The following is a 23,643-nucleotide window of genomic DNA, read 5'->3' as shown; positions in this document are numbered from 1 at the left end:
CCAGATCCACAACTGTTGCCTTCTGAGTAAAGTCAATAGGCACATAGGTAACTTAATAACCCCTACTGCTCTACCCTCCCCAACACCACCACCACTACCACCCATGAAATCATTAATGGAAGCTGGCATGAGAATTCAGATACCAATCATCAGGAATTTAGAGTGCTCTTCATGGTATCCATGTCTTGATCTGAAAAATATCTGTCTCGGCTAAGATGCATTGTGCACCAGGTTTTCCACTCTAAAGTTTATATTTTCTCCTTTGTAACAGTAAGTAATTTATGGTGAGATTCTTTGAGTATATGTAAATATCCTGTTCCCCATCAAACCTTCATCCACTACTTTTAGCATCTATTGATGATTTTTGCCCAAATCACTGATTACTATGATGGTTGCAAAATAGTAATTTTTCCAACTCGTTTCTTCTAAAACCAACATCATGTGGCTCCTGATATGATGCACTGAGAAGAACACAGCATCACTCTGTGGTATTTCTGCCAAATTCATAATTTCAATGTAAACATGAGGATATACAATGGAGAAAAAAGAGTCTTTTCAAGTGTTACAGGGTAAACTGAATAGCTTTATGTCAAGCAATTAGATTAGAACAGCTGCACACACTATATACAGAAATAAATTCAAAATAGATTAAAAACCTATACCATAAAAACTCCTAGAAAAAACCCATAAATCTCTGACAAATTGTAGCAACTATTTTTGGATCTGTCTCCTAAAGCAAAATAAATAGAAGTAAAAATAAATGAATGGGACCTAACTAAACTTAAAAGCTTTTGTACAGCAAAGGAAACCATTGACAAAATGAAAAGAAAACCCTCAGAATGGGAGAAAATATTTGCAAACAATATGACTGACAAGGAGTCAATATCCGGAATATACAAACAGCTCATACAACTCAATATCATAAAAACAAACAGCCCAGTCAAAAAATAGGCAGACAGGGCTTCCCTGGTGACGCAGTGGTTGAGAGTCTGCCTGCCGATGCATGGGACACGGGTTTGTGCCCCGGTCCAGGAAGATCCCACATGTCACAGAGTGGCTGGGCCTGTGAGCCATGGCTGCTGAGCTGCGCAACCGGAGCCTGTGCTCCGCAACGGGAGAGGCCACAACAGTGAGAGGCCCGCATACCGCAAAAAAATAAAAATAAAAATAAAAGATAAATAGGCAGACATTTCTCCAAAGAAGACATAGAGATGGCTAACAGGCACATGAAAAGATGTTCAATATCACTTATTATTAGAGAAATGCAAATCAAAACAACAATGAGATATCATCTCACACCAGGGAGAATAGCTATCATCAAAAAGTCTAAAAATAACAAATGTTGGAGAGAAGGTGAAGAAAAGAGAACTTTTGTACACTGTTGGTGGGAATGTAAATTGGTGCAGCCACTATGGAAAACAGTATGGAGGTTCCTAAAAAAATAAAAATAGAACTACAACCAGAACATGACTAGAGCTAATCAATGAATTTGGTAAAGTAGCAGGATACAAAATTAATGCACAGAAATCTGTTGCAATCCTATACACTAATGATGAAAAATCTGAAAGAGAAATTAAGGAAACACTCCCATTTTCCAATGCAACAAAAAGAATAAGATACCTAGGAAAAAACTTACCTAAGGAGACAAAAGACCTGTATGCAGAAAGCTGTAGGACACTGATGAAAGAAATTAAAGATGATACAAATAGACGGAGAGATAAACCGTGTTCTTGGATTGGAAGAATAAACACTGTGAAAATGACTATATTACCCAAAGCAATCCACAGATTGAATGCAATCCCTATCAAAAGACCAATGGCATTTTTCACAGAGCTAGAACAAAAAAATTCACAATGTGTATGGAAACACAAAAGACCCTGAATAGCAAAAGCAATCTTGAGATGGAAAAACAGAGCTGGAGGAATCAGGCTCCCTGACTTCAGATTATACTACAAAGTTACAGTAATCAGGATAGAATGATACTGACAAAAAAAAAAAAAAGAAATATAGACCAATGGAACAGGATAGAAAGCCCAGATATAAACCCACACACATTTGGTCACCTTGGATTTGATAAAGGAGGCAAGAATATACAATGGAGAAAAGACAGCTTCTTCAATAAGTGGTGCTGGGAAAACTGGAAATTTACATGTAAAAGAATGAAATTAGAACACTCCCTAATGCCATACACAAAAATAAACTCAAAATGGATTAAAGACCTAAATGTAAGGCCAGGCACCATCAAACTCTTAGAGGAAAACATAGGCAGAACACTCTGACATAAATCACAGCAGGATCTTTTTGACCCACCTGCTAGAGAAATGGAAATAAAAACAAATAAACAAATGGAAACTAATGAAACTTAAAAGCTTTTGCACAGCAAAGGAAACAACAACATAAACAGGATGAAAAGACAAGCTTCAGAATGGGAGAAAATATTTGTGAAAGAAGCAACTGACAAAGGATTAATCTCCAAAATACACAAGCAGCTGAATATCAAAAAATCAAGCAACCCAATCCCAAAATGGGCAGAAGACCTAAATAGACATTTCTCCAAAGAAGATATACAGATTGCCAACAAACATATGAAAGGATGCTCAACATCAGTAAACATTAGAGAAATGCAAATCAAAACTACAATGAGGTATCACCTCAAACCAGTCAAAAGAGCCATCATTAAAAACTCAACAAACAATAAATTCTGGACAAGGTGTGGAGAAAGGGGAATCCTCTAACACTGTTGGTGGGAGTGTAAATCGATAAAGCCACTATGCAGAACAGTATGGAGGTTCCTTAAAGAACAAAAAATAGAACTACCATACGAACCAACAATCCCACTACTGGGCATATACCCTGAGAAAACTATATTTCAAAAAGAGTCATGGAACACAATGTTCATTGCAGTACTATTTATAATAGCCAGAACATGGAAGCAAACTAAGTGTCTAAACAGATGAATGGATAAAGAAGATGTGGCACATATAAACAATGGAATATTACTCAGCTATAAAAAGAAACAAAATTGAGATATTTGTAGTGAGGTGGATGGACCTAGAGTTTGTCATACAGAGTGAAGTAAGTCAGAAAGAGAAAAACAAGTACTGTATGCTAACACATTTATATGGAATCTAAAACAGAAAGTGGTTCTGAAGAACCTAGGGGCAGGACGGGAATAAAGACATGGATGTAGAGAATGGACTTGAGGACATGGGGAGGGGGAAGGGTAACTTGGGACAAAGTGAGAGAGTGGCATGGACATATATACACTACCAAATGTAACATTGATATCTAGTTGGAAGCAGCCACATAGCACAGGGAGATCAACTCGATGCTTTGTGACCACCTACAGGAGTGGGATAGGGAGGGTGGGAGGGAGATGCAAGAGGGAGGGGATATGGGGATATATGTATACTTATAGCTGACTCACTTTGTTATACAGCAGAAGCTAGCACACAATTGTAAAGCAATTATACTGCAATAAAGATGTTTTTAAAAATCTTTTTAAAATATATAAATAGAAAAGGAAACCATAATCAAGATGAAAAGACAACCCTCAGAATAGGAGAAAATATTTGCAAATGAAGCAACTGACAAAGGATTAATCCCCAAAATTTACAAGCAGCTCATGCAGTTCAATATCAAAACAACAAATAATCCAATCCAAAAATGAGCAGAAGACCTAAATAGACATTTCTCCAAAGAAGATATACAGATTGCCAACAAACACATGAAAGAATGCTCAACATCATTAATCATTAGAGAAATGCAAATCAAAACTATAATGCAATATTGTCTCTCACCAGTCAGAATGGCCATCATCAAAAAAATCTACAAATAATGAATGCTGGCGAGGGTGTGGAGAAAAGGGAACCTTCTTGCACTGTTGGTGGGAATGTAGATTGATACAGCCACTATGGAGAACAGCATGGAGGTTCCTTAAAAACTGAAAATAGAACTACCATACAACCCAGCAATCCCACTCTGGGGCATTTACCCTGAGAAAACCATAATTCAAAAAGAGTCATGGAACACAATGTTCATTGCAACTCTATTTACAACAGCCAGGACATGGAAGCAACCTAAGTGTCCATCAACAGATGAATGGATAAAGAAGATGTGGCACATATATACAATGGAATATTACTCAGCCATATAAAAGAATGAAATTGAGTTATCTGTAGTGAGGTGGATGGACCTAGTTTCTGTCATTCAGAGTAAAGTAGGTCAGAAAGAGAAAAACAAATACCATATGGTAACACATATATATGAAAGCTAAAAAAAAATAAAAAATGTCATGAAGAACCTAGGGGCAAGACGGGAATAAACACGCAGACCTTCTAGAGAATGGACTTGAGAACACTGGGAAGTGGAAGGGTACGCTGGGACAAAGTGAGAGAGTGGTAGTGTATATATGGACATATATACAGTACCAAATGTAAAGTAGATAGCTAGTGGGAAGTAGTTGCATAGCACAGGGAGAACAGCTTGGTGCTTTTTGACCAGCGAAAGTGTGAGATAGGGAGGGTGGGAGGGAGGGAGATGCAAGAGGGAAGCGATATGGGGATATGTGTATATGTGTAACAGATTCACTTTGTTATAAAGCAGAAACTAACACACCATTGTAAAGCAATTATACTCCAATAAAAATGTTTATATATATATATAGTACATCATAAAGGGAGGCCAGCAAGACGGTGGAGAAGAACATGAGCTCACCCCTTCTTTCGAAAACACGAAAACCACAGCTTGCTTCTGAACAACAATTGACAGAAAAATGCTGGAACCTACCAAAAATGATACCTTAAAGGCAAAGACAAAGAGGAAGCCACAACAAGACAGTAGGAGGGGCAAAATTATGATAAAATAAAATCCCATGCTCACTAGGTGGGTTACCCACAAACTGGAAAATAATTATACCACATAATCTCTCTCACAGGAGTGGAAGTTCTGAGCCCCATGTTAGGCTTCCCATCCTGAGGGTCTGACAGTGGGAGGAGGAGCCCCCAGAGAATCTGGCTTTAAGGCCAGTGGGGTTTGAGATCAGGAATTCCACAGGATTGAGGGAAAGAGTATTTCCACCCTTAGAGGGCACACAGAAGGCCTTGTGCACAACAGGACCCAGGGAAAAAATCAGTGGTCTCATAAGAGACACAGCCAGACCTACCTGCTAGTATTAGAGGGTCTCCTGCAGAGGTGGGGGCAGCTGTGGCTGACTGCAGGGACATAGACACTGGTAGCAGCTGTTCTGGTTAGTACTCATTGGTGTGAGCCCTGTTTGAGGCTGCCATTCCCTCCCCAAGTACTAGCCCCACCCAATAGCCTATAGGCTCCAGTTCTGGGAAGACTCAGGCCAAATAGCAAACAGGGCAGGAACACAGCCCCACCCAGCAGCAGGCAGGCTGCTTAAAGACTTCCTGAGTTTGGCCCTGCCCACCAGAGGGACAGGACCCAGCTCCACCCACCAGAGGGCAGAAACCAGTCCCTCCCACCAGGTAACCTACACAAGCCTCTTAGAGAGCCTCATCCACTAGAGCACAGACAGCAGAAGCAAGAAGAACAACAATCCTGCACCCTATGGAATGGAAACAACACTCACAGAAAGTTAGACAAAATGAAATGGCAGAGGAATATGTCCCAGATGAAGGAACAAGATAGAACTCCAGAAGAACAACTAAGTGAAATGGAGATAAGCAGTCTACTGGAAAAATAATTTAGAGTAATGATAGTGAAGATGATCCAAGATCTCGGAAAATGAATGGAGGCACAGACTGAGAAGATACAAGACATATTTAACAAAGAACTAGAAGAACTAAAGTACAAACAGAGATAAATAATACAATAACTGAAATGAAAAATACACTAGAAGGAATCAATAGCAGAGTAACTGAGGCAGAAGAATGGATAAGTGAGCTGTAAGACACAATGCTGAAAATCACTGCCATGGAAAAGAATAAAGAAAAAAGAATGAAAAGAGATGAAGACAGTCTAAGAGATCTCTGAGACATCAAGTGCACCAATATTCACATTATACAGGTCCCAGAAGAAGAGAGAGAGAAAGGACCTGAGAAAATATTTGAAGAGATAGTAGCAGAAAACTTCCCTAACATGGGAAAGGAAACCATCACCCAAGTCCAGGAAGTGCAGAGAGTCCCAGGCAGGATAAACCCAAGGAGGAACATGCCAAGACACATAGTAAGCAAATTGACAAAAATTAAAGACAAAGAAAAAATATTAAAAGCAACAAGGGAAAAGGAGCAAATAACATACAGTAGAACTCCCATAAGGTTATCAGCTGTTTTCTCAGCAGAAACTCTTCTGGCCAGAATGGAGTGGCACAATATATTTAAAGTGATTGAAAGGAAGAATCTACAACCAAGAATGCTCTACCCAGTGAGGCTTTCATTCAGATTAGACAAAGAAACCAAAAGCTTTACAGACAAGCAGAAGTTAAGAGAATTCAGCACCACCAGACCAGCTTTGCAACAAATGCTAAAGGAACTTCTCTAAGTGGAAAAGAAAAGGCTACTACTAGAAACAAGAATATTACAAATGGAAAAGCTCACAGGTAAAGGCAAGAAATCATCTGCACACAAATATGGTATCAAAACCAGCAATCGTAAGAAGAGGAGAGCACAAATACAGGATATTGGACATGCATTTGAAATTAAAAGATGAGCAACTTAAAACAATCTTGCTTATATGTAGACTGCCATATCAAAACCTCATGGTAACCACAAAACCAAAATCTACAATAGATATGCACAAAAAGGAATCTAAATTCAACACTAAACTTAGTCATCAAATCACAAGAGAAGAGAACAAAAGAGGAAGGGAAGAAAAAAGACGTACAAAAACAAATCCAAAACAATTAAGAAAATGGCAATAGGAACATACATATCAATAATTACCTTATGTAAATGGATTATATGTTCCAACCAAAAGACATAGACTGGCTGAATATATACAAAAACAAGGCCTGTATATATACTGTCTACAAGAGGCCCACTTCAGACCTAGGGACACATACAGACTGAAAGTGAAGGAATGGAAAAAGGCATTCCATGTAAATGGAAATCAAAAGAAAGCTGGAGTAGCAATACTCACATGAGACAAAATAGACTACAAAATAAAGACTGTTACAGGAGGCAAAGAAGAACACTACATAATGATCAAGAGATCAATCCAAGAAGAAGATATAAAAATTGGAAATATCTATGCATCCAACATAGGAGTACCCCAATATAAAAGGCAAATACTAACTGCCATAAAAGGAGAAATCAACACTAACACAGTAATAGTGGGGGACTTTAACACTTAATTTCATCAATGGACAGGTCATCTGGACAGAAGTTCAATAAGGAAAGCCAGGCCTTAAATGACACATTAGTCCAGATAGACTTAATTGATATTTATAGAGCATTCCATCCAAAACATTCTTCTCAAGTCCACACAGAGCATTCTCCAGGATTGACCACATGCTGGGCCACCAAGCAAGCCTTAGTAAATTTAAGAAAATTCAAATCATACCATGCATTTTTTCTGACCACAGTGCTACGAGATTAGAAATCAACTACAAGAAAAAAACTATAAAAAACACAAATACGGGCAGGCTAAACAATATGCTACTAAACAATCAATGGATCACTGAAGAAATCAAAGAGAAAATAAAAAAATACCTAGAAACAAATGAAAATGAAAGCACAATGATCCAAAACCTTTGGGATGCAGCAAAAGAAGTTCTAAGAGGGAAGTTTATAGCAATAAATCTTACCTCAGGAAACAATAAAAATCACAAATAAACTATCTAACTTTAAACCTAAAGTAACTAGAGAAAGAAGAACAAACAAAACCCAAAGTTAGCAGAAAGAAAGAAATCACACAGATTGGAGCAGAAATAAATGAAATAGAGAGAAAGAAAACAGTAGAAAAGATCAATGAAACTAAAAGGTGATTCTTTGAAAAGATAAACAAAATTGACAGACCTTTAGCCAGACTCATCAAGAATAAAAGGGAGAGAGCTCAAATCAATAAAATTAGAAACAAAAAAGAAGTTACAACTGACACCACAGAAATAAAAAGGATCATAAGAGACTACTACAAAAACCTCTATGCCAATAAAATGAACAACCTGGAAGAAATGGACAAATCCTTAGAAAGGTACAGTCTCCCAAGACTGAACCAAGAAGAAATAGAAAATATGAACAGACTAATCACAAGTACTGAAACTGAAACTGTGATTTTAAAATTCCCAACAAAAAAAGTCCAGGACCAGATAGCTTCACAGTCGAATTCTATCAAACATTTAGGGAAGAGTGAACATCTATCCGTCTTAAACTATTCCAAAAACTTGCAAAAGAAGGAATACTCCCAAACTCATTCTATGAGGCCACCATCACCCTGATAACAAAGCCAGAAAAAGATCCCACAAAAAAGAAAATATAGGCCAATATCACTGATGAATATAGATGCAAAAATCCTCAACAAAATACTAGCAAACCAAATCCAACCATACTTTGAAAGGATCATACACATTGATCAAGTGGGATTTATCCCAGGGATGTAAGGATTTTTCAATATCTGCAAATCATTCAGTGTGATACACCATAACAAAAAATTGAAGAATAAAATCTATATGATCATCTCAATAGATTCAGAAAAAGCTATTGACAACACTCAGCACACATTTATGATTAAAAACTCTCCAGCAAGTGGACATAGAGCAAACCTCAACATAATAAATGCCATATATGACAAACGTACAGCTACCATCATACTAAACGTTGAAAAGCTGAAAGAATTCAATCAAAGATCAGGAACAAAGCAAGGATGTCCACTCTTGCCACTTTTATTAAGCATACTTTCGGAAGTCATAGCCACAGCAATCAGAGAAGAAAAAGAAATAAAAGGAATCCAAATTGGAAAGGAAGAAGTAAAACTGTCACTCCTTGCAGATGACATGATATTATACAAAGAAAATCCTAAAGATGTAACCAAAAAGCTACTAGAGCTATCAATGAATTTGGCAAAGTTGCAGAATACAAAATTAATTCACAGGGACTTCCCTGGTGGTGCAGTGGTTAAGAATCCTCCTGCCAATGCAGGGAACATGGGTTCGATCCCTGGTCCAGGGAAGATCCCGTATGCTGCAGAGCAACTAAGCCCACATGCCACAACTACTGAGCCCATGCACTGTAACTATTGAAGCCCACATGCTCTAGGGCCCACATGTCACAACTACTGAGCCCACGTGCTGCAGCTACTGAATCCCATGTACCTAGAGCCCATGCTCCACAACAAGAGAAGCCACTGCAATGAGAAGCTCATGTACCACAACGAAGAGTAACCCCTGCTCGCCATAACTAGAGAATGCACACATGCAGCAATGAAGACCAAATGCAGTCAAAAATAAATAATAAAAAATTAATACACAGAAATCTGTTGCATTTCTATACACTAACAGCAAAAGATCAGAAAGTGAAATTAAAGAAACAATCACATTTACCATCACATCAAAAAGAATAAAATACCTAGGAGTAAACCTACCTAAGGAGACATAAGACCTGTACTCCAAAAACTATAAGACACTGATGAAAGAAATTGAAGATGACACAAACAGATGGAGAGATATACCATGTTCTTGGATTGGAAGAATCAGTGTTGTGAAAATGACTATACTACCCAAAGCAATCCACAGATTCAATGCAATTCAATGCAAATTACCAAGGGAATTAGAGTTAGAACAAAAAATCTTAAAATTTTTATGGAGACACAAAACACCAAAAGTAATCTTGAGAAAGAAAAACGGAGTGAAGGAAAAAGGTTCCCTGGCTTCAGACTATACTAGAAAGCTAGAGTCATCAAAACAGTATGATACTGGCACAAAAATAGAAATATAGATCAAAGGAACAGGGTAGAAAGCCCAGAAATAAACACACGCACCTATGTTCCATTAGTCTGTGACAAAGGAGGCAAGACTATACAATGGAGGAAAGACAGTCTCTTCAATAAATGGTGCTGGCAAAACTGAACAACTACATGTAAAAAATGAAATTAGAACATTCTTTAACATCATACACAAAAATAAACTCAAAATGGATTAAAAACCTAAATATAAGACCAGATACTATAAAATGCTTAGAGGAAAACATAGGCAGAACATTCTTTGACATAAATCACAGCAATATCTTCTTCAATCTGGCTCCTAGAGTAGTGGAAATAAAAACAAAAATAAACAAGTGGGACCTAATTGAACTCAAAAGCTTTTGCACAGCAAAGGAAACCATAAACAAAACAAAAAGACAACCCACAGAATGGGAGAAAATATTTGTGAACAGTGCGACCGACAAGGAATTAGTCTCCAAAATTTACAAACAGCTCATGTGGCTCCATATCAAAAAAAACAAAGCAACCCAATCCAAAAATGGGAAGAAGACCTAAATAGACGTTTCTTCAAAGAAGCAATACAGATGGCCATAACACACCTGAAAATATGCTCAACATTGGTAACTATTAGAGAAATGCAAATCAAAACTACAATGAGATATCACCTCACACCAGTCAGAATGGCCATCATCAAAAAAAAATCTACAAACAATAAATGCTTGAGAGGGTGTGGAGAAAAGGGAACCCTCCTACACTGTTGGTGGGAAAGTAAATTGGTACAGCCACTTTGGAGAACAGTATGGAGATTCCTTTAAAAACTTAAAATAGAGCTACCATATGATCCTGCAATTCCACTCCTGGGCATATATCTGGAGAAAAACATGGTTCAAAAGTATATATGCACACCAATGTTCATTGCAGTGTGGTTTACAATAGCCAAGACATGGAAGAAACCTAAATGTCCATCAACAGATGAATGGATAAAGAAGATGTGGTACATATATACAATGGAATATTACTCAGCCATTAAAAAGAATGAAATAATACTATTTGCAGCAACATGGATGGACTTGGAGATTATCATACTAAGTGAAATAAGTCAGACAAAGACAAATATCATATGATATATTTTATATACGGAATCTAAAAAAGTGATACAAATGAACTTATTTACAAAACAGAAGCAGACTCACAGACTTGGAGTATGAACTTATAGTTACTGGGGGAAGGGTGTGGGGGAGGGCCAGATTGGGAGTTTGGTATTGACACGTACACACCGCTATATTTAAAATAGATAACCAACAAGGACCTACTGTATAGTATGGGGAACTCTGCTCAGTATTCTGTAATAACCTAAATGGGAAAAGAATTTGTAAAAGAATAGATATATGTATATGTATAACTGAATTACTTTGTTGTACACCTGAAACTGACACAACATTGTTAATCAACTATACTCCAATATAAAATAAAAAATTTAAAAAGAAATAAAAAATAAAGACATTTAAAAAAACCTACTTGTGGCAATGATGTGGGAAAAAAACAAGAATTCTCATGTCCTGCTTGAGTGAGAATAAAGTGACAGAATCATATTGAATGGCATTTTGTGGTATTAAAATGCATGTACATTTTGATTAACTCTTATAGAAATTTATCTTATGGATATACTTGGAAATACATATAAACTGTGTGTACAACATTATTTACTGCATCATCACTAGCAATACATAAAGACCAAACACAAATAATAACAATGTATTTTTTAATATCTTTTTTTGTATCTTTATTTTTTTTCTTTTAACATCTTTATTGGAGCATAATTGTTTTACAGTGTTGTGTTAGTTGCTGCTGTATAACAAATTGCATCAGCTATATGTATACATATATCCCCATATCCCCTCCCTCTTGTGTATCCCTCTCACCCTCCCTAACCCACCCTTCTAGGTGGTCACAAAGCATTGAGTTGATCTCCCTCTGCTATGCAGTTGCTTCCCACTAGCTATCTATTTCACATTTGGTAGTGTGTATATGACAATGCTACTCTCTCACTTCGTCCTAGCTTAAACTTTCCCCCTCCCCATGTCCTCAAGTCCATTCTCTACTTCTGCATCTTTATTCCTGTCCTGGCCCTAGGTTCTTCAGAACCTTTTTTTTTAATCCATATATATACGTGTTAGTATACGGTATTTGTTTTTCTCCTTCTGACTTACTTCACTCTGTATGACAGACTCTAGGTCCATCCACCTTACTACAAATAACTCAATTTCATTCTTTTCTATGGCTGAGTAATATTCCATTGTATATATGTGCCACATCTTCTTTATCCATTCATCTGTTGATGGACACTTAGGTTGCTTCCATGTCCTGGCTATTGTAAATAGTGTTGCAATGAACACTGTGGTGCATGCCTCTTTTTGAATTATGGCTTTCTCAGGGTATATGTCCAGGAGTGAGATTGCTAGGTCATATGGTAGTTCTATTTTTAGCTTTTTAAGGAACCTCCATACTGTTCTCCATAGTGGCTGTATCTTTATTTTTATTCTTTTAATTTAATTTTTTTATATTGAAAAAGAAAAAAAGAAAAAAATGAAATTTGAAGATCAGGGAGGACTTCCTCCTATAAAAAGAGGTAATACTCAAGCTAGGTCTTAAAGAATAAGCAGAAGTTCCTTAAGCAGAGAAAGGAGATAAGAGTGTCTGTTGCAAGTATAGGAGAGTCTATGTCATAGTATCACAGGCACTGTATCATGGAGGTCCCTAAATGACATTCTGAGGTTTTAAGGTTTATCCCACAACAATTAGAAGTCCTGAGGGATTGCAGGCAGGTAAACAGCATGATTAAATTTGTGGATTAGGATTATAAGGGAGTAAGACTGAAGTTGTAGATACCAGTTAAGAGGCTTTTGTAGTAGTCCAGGAAAGAGGTGATAGTGATCTTAACTAAGACAGTGGGAGTGGTGATAGAGAGAATTTGACAGATTGGAAAACATTCTGATAACTTGGTAATGGACCTTTGTGAGGAGAGATGAAGAGATCAAGGGTGATTCTATCTGGAAGAAGAGATGGGTAATATAACCAGAGAGACTAAAATTCTAAGAGAGAATCAGAAAGAAATTCTAGAAATAAAAAACAGTCTAACACAAATGAAGAAAGTAATTTATGGCCTCACTAGTAGAGTGGATACAATTTAAAAAGGATCAGTGAGCTTGAAGATATGTCTTTAGAAACTTAAAAAATTGGAAATCAAGAGAAAAAGACAGAAAACATGTAACAGAATATACAAGGACTGTGTACAGCTACTTAAGGTGTAACATATATATATAAAATAGTAACATCAGAAGGAGAAGAGAAAAAGGTATAGAAGAAGCATTTGAAGCAATAATGACTAATAATTTCCCCCAAATTAATGACAGACTTCAAATCATGGATCCAGGAACTTCAGTGAACACCAAGCAGGACAAATGCCAAAAATTCTATACCTAAGCATATCATATTTAAATGCAGAAAATCAAAGATAAGGAGAAAATCCAGGGAAATAAAACAAAAGAGGGGAAGGGAACACCATGCCTAAAGAGGAACAAGGATAATAATTATATTGGACTTCTCTCCAGAAACCATGAAAACAAGAATAAAGTGAAGTCTCTCTCCAACTTTATCCAGTGTAACATTGGAAGCCCTACCTAGAGCAATTAGGGAAAAAAAGAAAGAAAGAAAAGGCATCCAAATTGCAAAGGAAAAAATAAAGTTGTCACTACTTGCAGACAACATGGTGTTGTATATAGAAAACCCTAAAGACTTCACCAAAACACTGTAAGAACTAAGTCACAGGATATAAAATCAATATACAAAAATAGATTCCATTTCTATGTATTAATAACAAACTATCAGTAAGAGAAATCAAGAAAATAATCCCATTTACAATCACATCAAAAGAATAAAATACCTAGGAATAAATTTAACCATGAATGTGAAAGACCTGTACACCAGAACTATAAGATATTGATGAAAGAAATTGAAGAAGACATTAATAAATGGAAGGCTATTTTGTGTTCATGGATTGGAAGAATTCATATTGTAAAATATGTTAAATATTGTTAAAATGTCCATACTACCCAAAGCAATCCACATATTCAATGCAATCCCTATCAAAATGTCAATGGCATTTTTCACAGGACTAGAACAAATAATCCTAAATTTTGTATGAAACAAAAAAGACCCCAAATAGCCAAAGCCATCTTAAGAAAAATGAACAAAGCTGGAGGCATCACATTCTCTGGTTTCAAACTATATTATGGTGCTACAGTAATCAAAAGAATGTGGTACTAGCAAAAACAAACAAACAAAAACCAGACACACAGATAACTGCAATAGAATAGACAGCCCAGAAATAAACCCATGCATATATGTCAATAAATTTATGACAAAGGAACCAAGAATATACGATGGGGAAAGGATAATCTCTCCAATAAATGGTGCTGGGAAAACTAGGTGGGCACAGGCAAAGAATGAACCTGAGCCAGTATCTTACACATTGACAAAAATTAACTCAAAATGGATTTCAGACTTGAACATAAGACCTGAAAACATAACTTCTACAAAATATAGGTGGTAAGCTCCTTGACATCGGTCTTGATGATGAGTTTTTGAATTTGGCACTAAGAGCAAAGGCAACAAAAGCAAAAATAAACAAGTGGAAATGCATCAACCAAAAAGCTTCTGCACAGCAAAGAAAACCATCAATAAAATGAAAAGGCAACCTACCAGAAAGAAGGAAATATTAGCAAAGCACATATATGGTAAAGTGTTAATATCCTAAATATATAAAGAACTCATACAACTCAATAGTAAATAAACAATTCGATTTAAAAATGAACAGAGGATTTGAATAGACGTTTTTCCAAAAACAGACATACAGATGGCCAATACGTACATGAAATGATGCTCAACATCACTAATCATCAGGAAAGTGTGAATCAAACCACAATGAGGTATCACCTCACAACTTTCAGAATGGCTATTATAAAGGCAACAAATAACAAGTATTTGCAAGGATGTGAAGAAAAAAGAACCCTTGTACACTGTTGGTGAAGATGTAAATTGGTGCAGCCACTATGCAAAATATTATAGAGGTTCTCAAAATTTAAAAATAAAACTACCATATGATCAAGCAATTCCACTTCTCTGTATTTACCTCAAGGTAACAAAAACATTAACTCAAAAAAAATGCGACTCCATGTTCTTTGCAGCATTATTTACAATAGCCAAGATATGGAAACAATCTGAGTGTCTGTCAATGGATGAATGTGGGCATTTATGACAAGCCCACAGCTAACATCATACACAGTGGTGAAAAGCTGAAAGCATTTCCTCTAACATCATGAACAAGACAAAGATGCCCACACTTGCCACTCTTATTCAACATAGTTTTGGAAGTTCTAGCCACAGCAATCACACAAGAAAAGGAAATAAAAGGAATCCAAACTGGAAAGAAATAAGTAAAACTGTCACTGTTTGCAGATAGCATAATGCTATACATAGAAATCCTAAAAATGGCACCAAAAATCTACTAGAACTCATCATGGAATTTGGTAATGTTTCAGGATACAAAATTAACATGCAAAAATCTCTTGCATTTCTATGCACTAACAATGAACTGTCAGAAATAGAAATCAAGAAAACAAACCCATTTACAATCACACCAAAAAGAATGAAATACCTAAGAATAAATCTAGCTAAGGAATTGACTTATACTCAGAGAACTATAAGACTTGATGAAAGAAATTGAAGACAACTCAGACAATTGGAAAGATATACCATACTCATAGATTGGAAGACTTAATCTTGTTAACATTACCATACTACCCAAGGCAATCTACAGATTGAATGCAATACCTATCAAAATACCACAGGCATTTTTTACAGAACTACAACAAATAATTCTAAAATTTGTATGAAAGAAAAAGATCCTGAATAGCCAAAAAAATCTTGAAAAAGAAGAACAAGGCTCGAGATATCATGATCCCTGATTTCAAACTATACTACAAAGCCACAGTAATCAAAACAGTCTGGTACTGGCAAAAAAAACAGACACACAGATCAATGGAGCAAAATAGAGAACCCAGAAAGGAACCCACACTTATATGACCAATTAATCATGACAAAGGAAGCAAGACTGTACAATGGGAGAAAAATGTCTTCTTCAATAAATGGTTATGGGAAAACTGGACAGTTACATGCAAAAGAATCAAACTGAACTACTCTCTCATACCATATGTAAAAGTAAACTCAAATGGATTAAAGACTTAAAGGTAAGACCTGAAAACTCCTAGAAGAAAACAGGCAATAAGCTGTTTCACATAGTATTAGTAATATTTTTTGGACATGTCTCCTCAGGCAAGGGAAACAAAGGCAAAAATTTAAAAATGGGACTACATCAAACTAAAAATCTTTTGCACAATGAAGGAAAGTATTAACAAATGAAAAGGCTGCCTACTAAATGGGAGAAGATATTTGCAAACAATATATCTGATAAGGGGTTAATATCCAAAATATACAAGGAACTCAAACAACTCAACATCAAAAATAAATAAATAAATAACCTGATTTAAAACTGGGCTTGAGTAGATGTTTTTCCAAAGAATACATATAGATTGCCAACAGGAACATGAAAAGATGCTCAACATCACTAATCATCAGGGAAATGCAAATCAAAACCACAATGAGATATCACCTTACATCTATCAGAATGGCTATCATCAGAAAGATAATAATAATTTTTGTTGAGGATATGGAGAAAAGGGAACCTCTTGCACTGTTGGTGGAGTTGTAGATTGGTGCAGCCACTATGGAAAACAGTATGGAGGTTCCTCAAAAAATTAAAAATAGAACTGCTATATGATCCAGAAATTTCACTTCTGGGTATTCACTCAAATAAAACAAAAACACTAATTCTAAAAGATATATGCACTCCAAAGTTAACTACAGCAATATTTACAATAAGCAAGATATGGAAGCAATCTAAGCATACATCGATAATCAAATGAATAAAGAAGCTGATATATATATATATGTATATTTATATCACTCAGCCATAAGGAAAATGAAATCTTGCCATTTGCAACAGCATGGATGGATCTAGAGGTTATTATGCTAAGTGAAATAATTTGTCTTTCTCAAAGAGAAAAAGACTAATACCATATGATCTCAACTTACATCTGGAATCTAAAAAACAAAACAGAGAAACAAAATGAAAACAGAGTCATGGATACAGAGAACAAACATGTGGCTGCCAGAGGGGAAGGGGATGGATGTGGGTGAAATAAGTGAAGGGGATTAAGAGGTACCGACCTCCAGTTATATAATAAATAAGTCACAGGGATATAATATACAGCATAAGGAATATGGTCAATCATATTTTAATAACTTTGTATGGGGACAGATGGTTACTAGACTTATTGTGGTGGCCATTTCGTAATGTGTGTACAAATGTCAAATCATTATGCAGTACACCTGAAACTAACATAATATTGTATGTCAACTATATTTCAATTTAAAATTAACAAACTAGGGCTTCCCTGGTGGCGCAGTGGTTGAGAGTCTGCCTGCCGATGCAGGGGACACGGGTTCGTGCCCCGGTCCGGGAAGATCCCACATGCTGCGGAGCAGCTGGGCCCGTGAGCCATGGCCGCTGAGCCTGCATGTCCGGAGCCTGTGCTCCACAACAGGAGAGGCCACAACATTGAGAGGCCTGCGTACCACAAAAAAATAAATAAAAATAAAAAATTAACAAACTAAAAATAAATAAATCTATATGTATATACATATAAGGTTTACTGTGTTCTGGAATAAAGTTATAGAATGTAGTGCAGGGTGTGAGGGGTGGGGATTCAATAGCGGTAATTATAAGAAATAATTTCCTAGATTGTAAACATATCCTCTCAAAAATGACAAGTAAAGAAATACAGTTTCTGTGAGTCACTTCGGACTAAAAATAAAAAGTTTTATCACAAAAAAAACAGAATGCAGAAATACAGTGGAAGACAAAAATAGAAACAAAGAACAAGGACAACAAGTAGAAAACAGTGATAAATATGGTAGATATTAATCCAATTATATCAATAATCTCTTTAAGTGTCAAAAGTCTAAACACACCAATTAAAAGACAAAGATTGTCAGAGAGGATCAAAAAATAAGACTCAATTACATATTGTCTAAAATAGATGCACTTTAAACATAAAGACATATATAGATTAAATGTGAAGGGATGGAACAAGATATGCCATACTAACACTAATCAAAAGAAAGCTGACGTGGTTATATTAATTTCAGACAAAGCAGACTTCAGAACAAAGAAAATTATCAGGGATAAAGAGGGGCATTACATAATGATTAAAAAGTCAATTCTCCACAAAGACATAATAATCCTTAATGTGCATGCACTAACAACAGGGCATCAAAATATATGAGGTAAACACTGATAGAACTGCAAGGAGAAATAGATGAATCCACAATTATAGTTGGGGACTCCAATGCTCCTCTATCAGAAATGGACAGATCTAACAGGTCAAAAATCAGTAAGGACATGATTGAACTCAACAGCAACCAATCAACTGACATCTATTGAATACTTCAACCTAAGGTGAGGAAAAAGAGCTAGTAGAAAGGAAGAGGTTGAAGATACAGAAGTATGTGTATCAAGGAGGGGAGTGGTGGTGATTGATCACAAAAATGTCTGAGAAGGCAGGATAGAATGGGATCCAGAGGTATGGTAGAGGGTTACACTCTGAGCAGGAAAAGCTATACCTCCTCCACTGAGACAGAAGGAAAGGAGGAGATAATGGGTCCAGGTAAAATTGAGATTATAGGTGGTGAAAGAGGAAGTCGAGGGAGGTCCTGCCTGATATCTTCACATTCACAGTCAAGTAGGTGACAAAGTTAACTTACACGAATGAGAAGAGAGAGTGTAGAATAGAGGGATTAAGAAGAAAACTGGAAATATAAAATAGCCACTAAGAAATTCAAGAGTGAGCTACCTAAGTACATACAGAGGGTCACCAAGCAGCTCAGTTGAAAGTCTAACTGAGAATGGAAAATCATAAATTTGTATTGGCTTCAAACTGCATAGTGTATGCGTGTGTGTACCTGTGCATGAGTTGCGTGAATGTTTTCCAACAGCCTGAGTGTTGAGCAGAAAAATGGCGGAAACTTGGACTTATCCTAGGTTGCAGCTCTACAGGGCAAGTGTGGCAGCAGGAGTAGGAAGCATGATGATAATGAATGAAGTAAGGCTCCTAAGCTTAAGATGGAGTCCTAGGGAACACCAAAATGTAAAGGGTAAACAGAAAAAGGGGAACATGCCAAGGTAAATGAGAAGGAGCCAGAAACCAGTGGTGTCACAAAAGAAATATTCTTGAAAACTTCAGCATTTGGAGAGCTTTCTGAGATCATGTTGTCCGAACCCTTAACTGTGGCAGATAAGGAAAGTGAGGCCCCAAGAGGGGAAGAGGCTTGCCCAAGGTTCATAGTAACCTAGAGGTGGAACTAGGGCTGAAATTCAGGTATTTTAACTCTGTCCCATTTACTCTATGGCACTTGGGTATCTTTCCTTCTTTTATTTTAGAAGTAATATATGTTTTCTGTAGATAATTTGGAAAATTCAAAAAAGAATAAAATTTAATTTCTTTATACTCTTACCACTGACTGTTAACATGTTGGCATATGTTAGCTTTAAAACAAGTTGAAAAATTCTTTGACATTTACCACATCAAGAGGTGGAATCTAGCTCCCCTCTTCTAGAATATAGGCTAGCTTCAGTGACTTTCTTCTAACAGCATGAGGTGAATATGATGCTGCATGACTCCTGCCTCTAGGTCATAAAGTCAATATAGCTTCCTCTCAGCTCTCTTTCCCTCAGGACACTTGTTCTTGGAACCCAGTCATCAGGCTATGACAAAACCCAGGCCACATGGAGAAGCCACATGTAAGTGTTCCAGCTGAAAGCCCCAGTTGAGTTCGGAGCCAGCAGCTAGCATCAACTGCCAGACATGTGAATGAGGAAGCCTCCGAGATTTCTCCAGCTCCAGCCACTGTCTGACTGCAACTGTATGAGAGACTCTGAGAAAGAACCATGTAACTGAACCCAGTCAATCCTCAGTCTTGAGAGATGATAATAGTCATTTTACATCACTAAGTTTGTAATGCAGTGTTAAATAACCAATATAGCAAATATCCTTCTAGTCTTTTGTATGCCTATACATTTTTTAACATCTTTATTGGATTATAATTGCTTTACAATGGTGTGTTAGTTTCTGCTTTATAACAAAGTGAATCAGCTATACATATACATTTTAATTACAATATTGAAATTACAAAGTATATACTATTTCCTATCCTACTTTTCTCACCTTGCATTTTTCATGAGCATTTCACTGCAACATTAAAATTTGTTTAGAAAGATCACGATAGTAGGCACATAATATTCAGATATATAGATATTTCAAACATATTTAACCAGTCTTTATTGTTAGACATTTATATTAATTTCTAATTTTTCACTATCACAGATAAACCTGCAGTGAACATTCGTGCATCTACACCTTTTTTAAGGCATGTTTACTTTGTCATTTGAATGACAAAAGCATCATAGTTTAACTGAAGCAATTTACATAAAATACAAAAGATCCAAAAGTTAAATTTGTATATTCTTCCACTCCCCCTCCAGAGCCATCTCTCTAACCACTGTTGAAAATCTAGTGTGAATCCTTACACACTTCACATATACCAACATATAAACATATAGTATATTTTCTTTCACAAAAATGTTGTTACTATAGCCTTCTCTTTTACTTAGCAATGTATCATGGGCAGCCTTCCAAGTCAATATTCCTTATTCCTTTCAATGATTTCATAGTAGTCCATAGTATAGTTAGACCATAATTTATATAACTAGTTCCCTATCAGTGGACATTCAGATTGTTGCTATTACGTATAATATTGCAGTAAACACCTTTGTACAGTTACCTATACATACTGGCACTATAATTTCTGACAGTTAAATTATCATAAGTGAGATTTCCAGGTCAAGGGGCGTGTGAATTTTTCAGTTTTAATAAATACTGTAGAGGACCTCCCATTAAATATGACAGATTAAATACATGTTTATCATCTCTTCTAAAACTGCAATAAAATGAAAGAGAATGGACTTTTTTAACATTTTTATTGGAGTATAATTGCTTTATAATGGTGTGTTAGTTTCTGCTTTATAGCAAAGTGAATCAGTTATAGATATACATATATCCCCATAACTCTTCCCTCTTGTGTCTCCCTCCCTCCCACTCTCCCTATCCCACCCTTCTAGCTGGTCACAAAGCACCGAGCTGATCTCCCTGTGGACTTTTTAAGGAGTATAAACTCACAAAGACAAAGAGAACAGAAATGAAGACAGCAACAGGCAAGATATGCCACCACATTTTTGGAAGATGCAAAGCAGATTCGGGTTAGCACAACTGAAAGAGCTGAAGAGCAAGTGCCTCTAGGTGGCAGATGCAAAATGAGAAGCAACACAATTCATGCAGCAGAATGTCTGTGAAGCTCAAAAATTGGAGACACCAATGACCAAAAAAGTCAGGTGTGTGTCAAAAGGCTGAAAACCGAGGTTTAGTGGCTTGTGTGTGAGAAGTGGGGTTAGACCACTCTTAGATCCCTTCCTTCATCCTGCTCAGCCAGGAAAATACCTTTTCCCTACTCTGGCAGACGACTGGAAGTTTATTCAATCCACAGAAGCCTCAGAGCCAGATGCCCCAGGTAGAGTGAAAGATGGGGAAAGGGTGTCATACTGAAAATAGCGGCACTAAATGAAAGTCTACAATAAGATTCTTTTCCCTACAACCACCACCCCCCTCAAATACCTTGGTTCCAAGAACACAAACAATCAGGTATATATTTTTCAGGCAGGAAATTGAAGAATTCATCTCTGAAGAAATTGAAACTGCTCTCAGAGAAAAGACCTACAGATAATGTCATTTTGGGGTCCCCAGTGAACTAGCCATTCTCACTCAATCATCTTAGAGCGAAGATCACCAGTTGACAAGCCCTTCCCCTATAGGAAAGTCTCCTATATGAAAGATAAAGAACAAGACAAACAAATCAAATGAAACAGTGAAATAAAGGAGAGAGCGGAAGAAAACTTTTTTATTATACCCGGAAATAAGATATTATAACCATGAAATAAAAACAAGATGCTATAAAAAATAAACACTTAGAAAACCAAAGAGAAGTTATACAAATATCCTAATTTTCTTATAATACATTTACAGTTTACTTTTTACACATATATCTCAAATTCTATGATTTTTTTTCTATATGGTACAAGGTGAGGATCTGAATCTATTTCTTCACAAATTGATTGCTGTCCCAATATCATGTATTGAATAATTCATACATATAGACCTTTGTTCACACTGATTATTTCCTTAGGATAAAAACATAAGTGGAACTACTGGCTTTAAGGGCAAGAACAATTTTAAAGCTTTTAAAATATACTGTCAAATTGCCCAACAGAAAAATTATACCAATTTTAATTCCATGAGCAGAGTATAAGTGTATATTTCCTATATGTGTACCAACAGTGCATATTGTTATCTTCACCAATTTTATGAGCCAACAATGGTATTCTTTTATTTAATATTTTTTCTCTTATTTTTGTTTTTTCTTCCACTTTAAGATATAAATGATATACAGTACCATATAAGGTATACAGCATAATGATTTGATTTACATACATCATGAAATGATTATCACAAGTTTAGTGAATATTTATCATCTCATATAGATAAATTTAAAAATAGAAATATATATATATATATATATATATGTATATATTTCCCTGTGGTGAGAACTCTTAGGATTTAGTCTCTTAACCACATTTTCATATAACATACAGCAGTGTTAGTTGTATTTATCATGTTGTACATTATATTCCTACTACTCATTTATCTTATAACTGGACATTTGTACCTTTTGACTGCCTTCATCCAATTCCCCTCCTCCCACCCCCAGCCTCTGGTAACCACATATCTGATCTCTTTTCCTATGAGCTTGTTTGTTTGTTTGTTTTTGAGGGATAATTGACCTACAACACTGTTAGTTCTTGTTACACAACATAGTGATTTATATTTCTACACATTTCAAAAAATGATACCACAATAAGTCTAGTTATGATATGACACCATAAGAAGTATTACGTAGTTATTGACTATATTCCCCACACTGTATATTTCATACCCATGACATTTATTTTGCAACTGGAAGTTTGTACCTCTTAATCTCCCTCACCTATTTCTTTCCTCCCCTCACCCTCCTTTACTCTGGCAACCACATATTTGTTCTCTATATTTATAATTCTGTTTCTGTTTTGTTATGTTTGTTTATCTGTTTCATTTTTTAGACTCCACATATAATTGGAATCATACAGTATCTGTCTTTCTCTGTCTGATTTATTTCACTTAGCATAATATCCTCTAGGTCCAACCATGTTGTCACAAATGACAAGATTTCATTCTTTTATATGGCTAAGTAAAATTCCATTGTGTGTGTGTATATATATATATATATACACACACCACAACTTCTTTATCCATTAGACCATATATGGACACTTAGGTTGCTTCCATCTTAGCTATTTTAAATTTTTGCTTCAATGAACCTTTGGAGTGCATATATCTTTTCTAACTAGTGTTTTTGTTTTCTTAGTGTAAATAACCA

The sequence above is a fragment of the Globicephala melas genome, chromosome X (assembly GCF_963455315.2).
Source record: "Globicephala melas chromosome X, mGloMel1.2, whole genome shotgun sequence".
NCBI lineage: Eukaryota > Metazoa > Chordata > Mammalia > Artiodactyla > Delphinidae > Globicephala > Globicephala melas.
The sequence above is the reverse complement of the archived record's forward strand: the minus strand, read 5'-3'. Positions refer to the sequence as shown.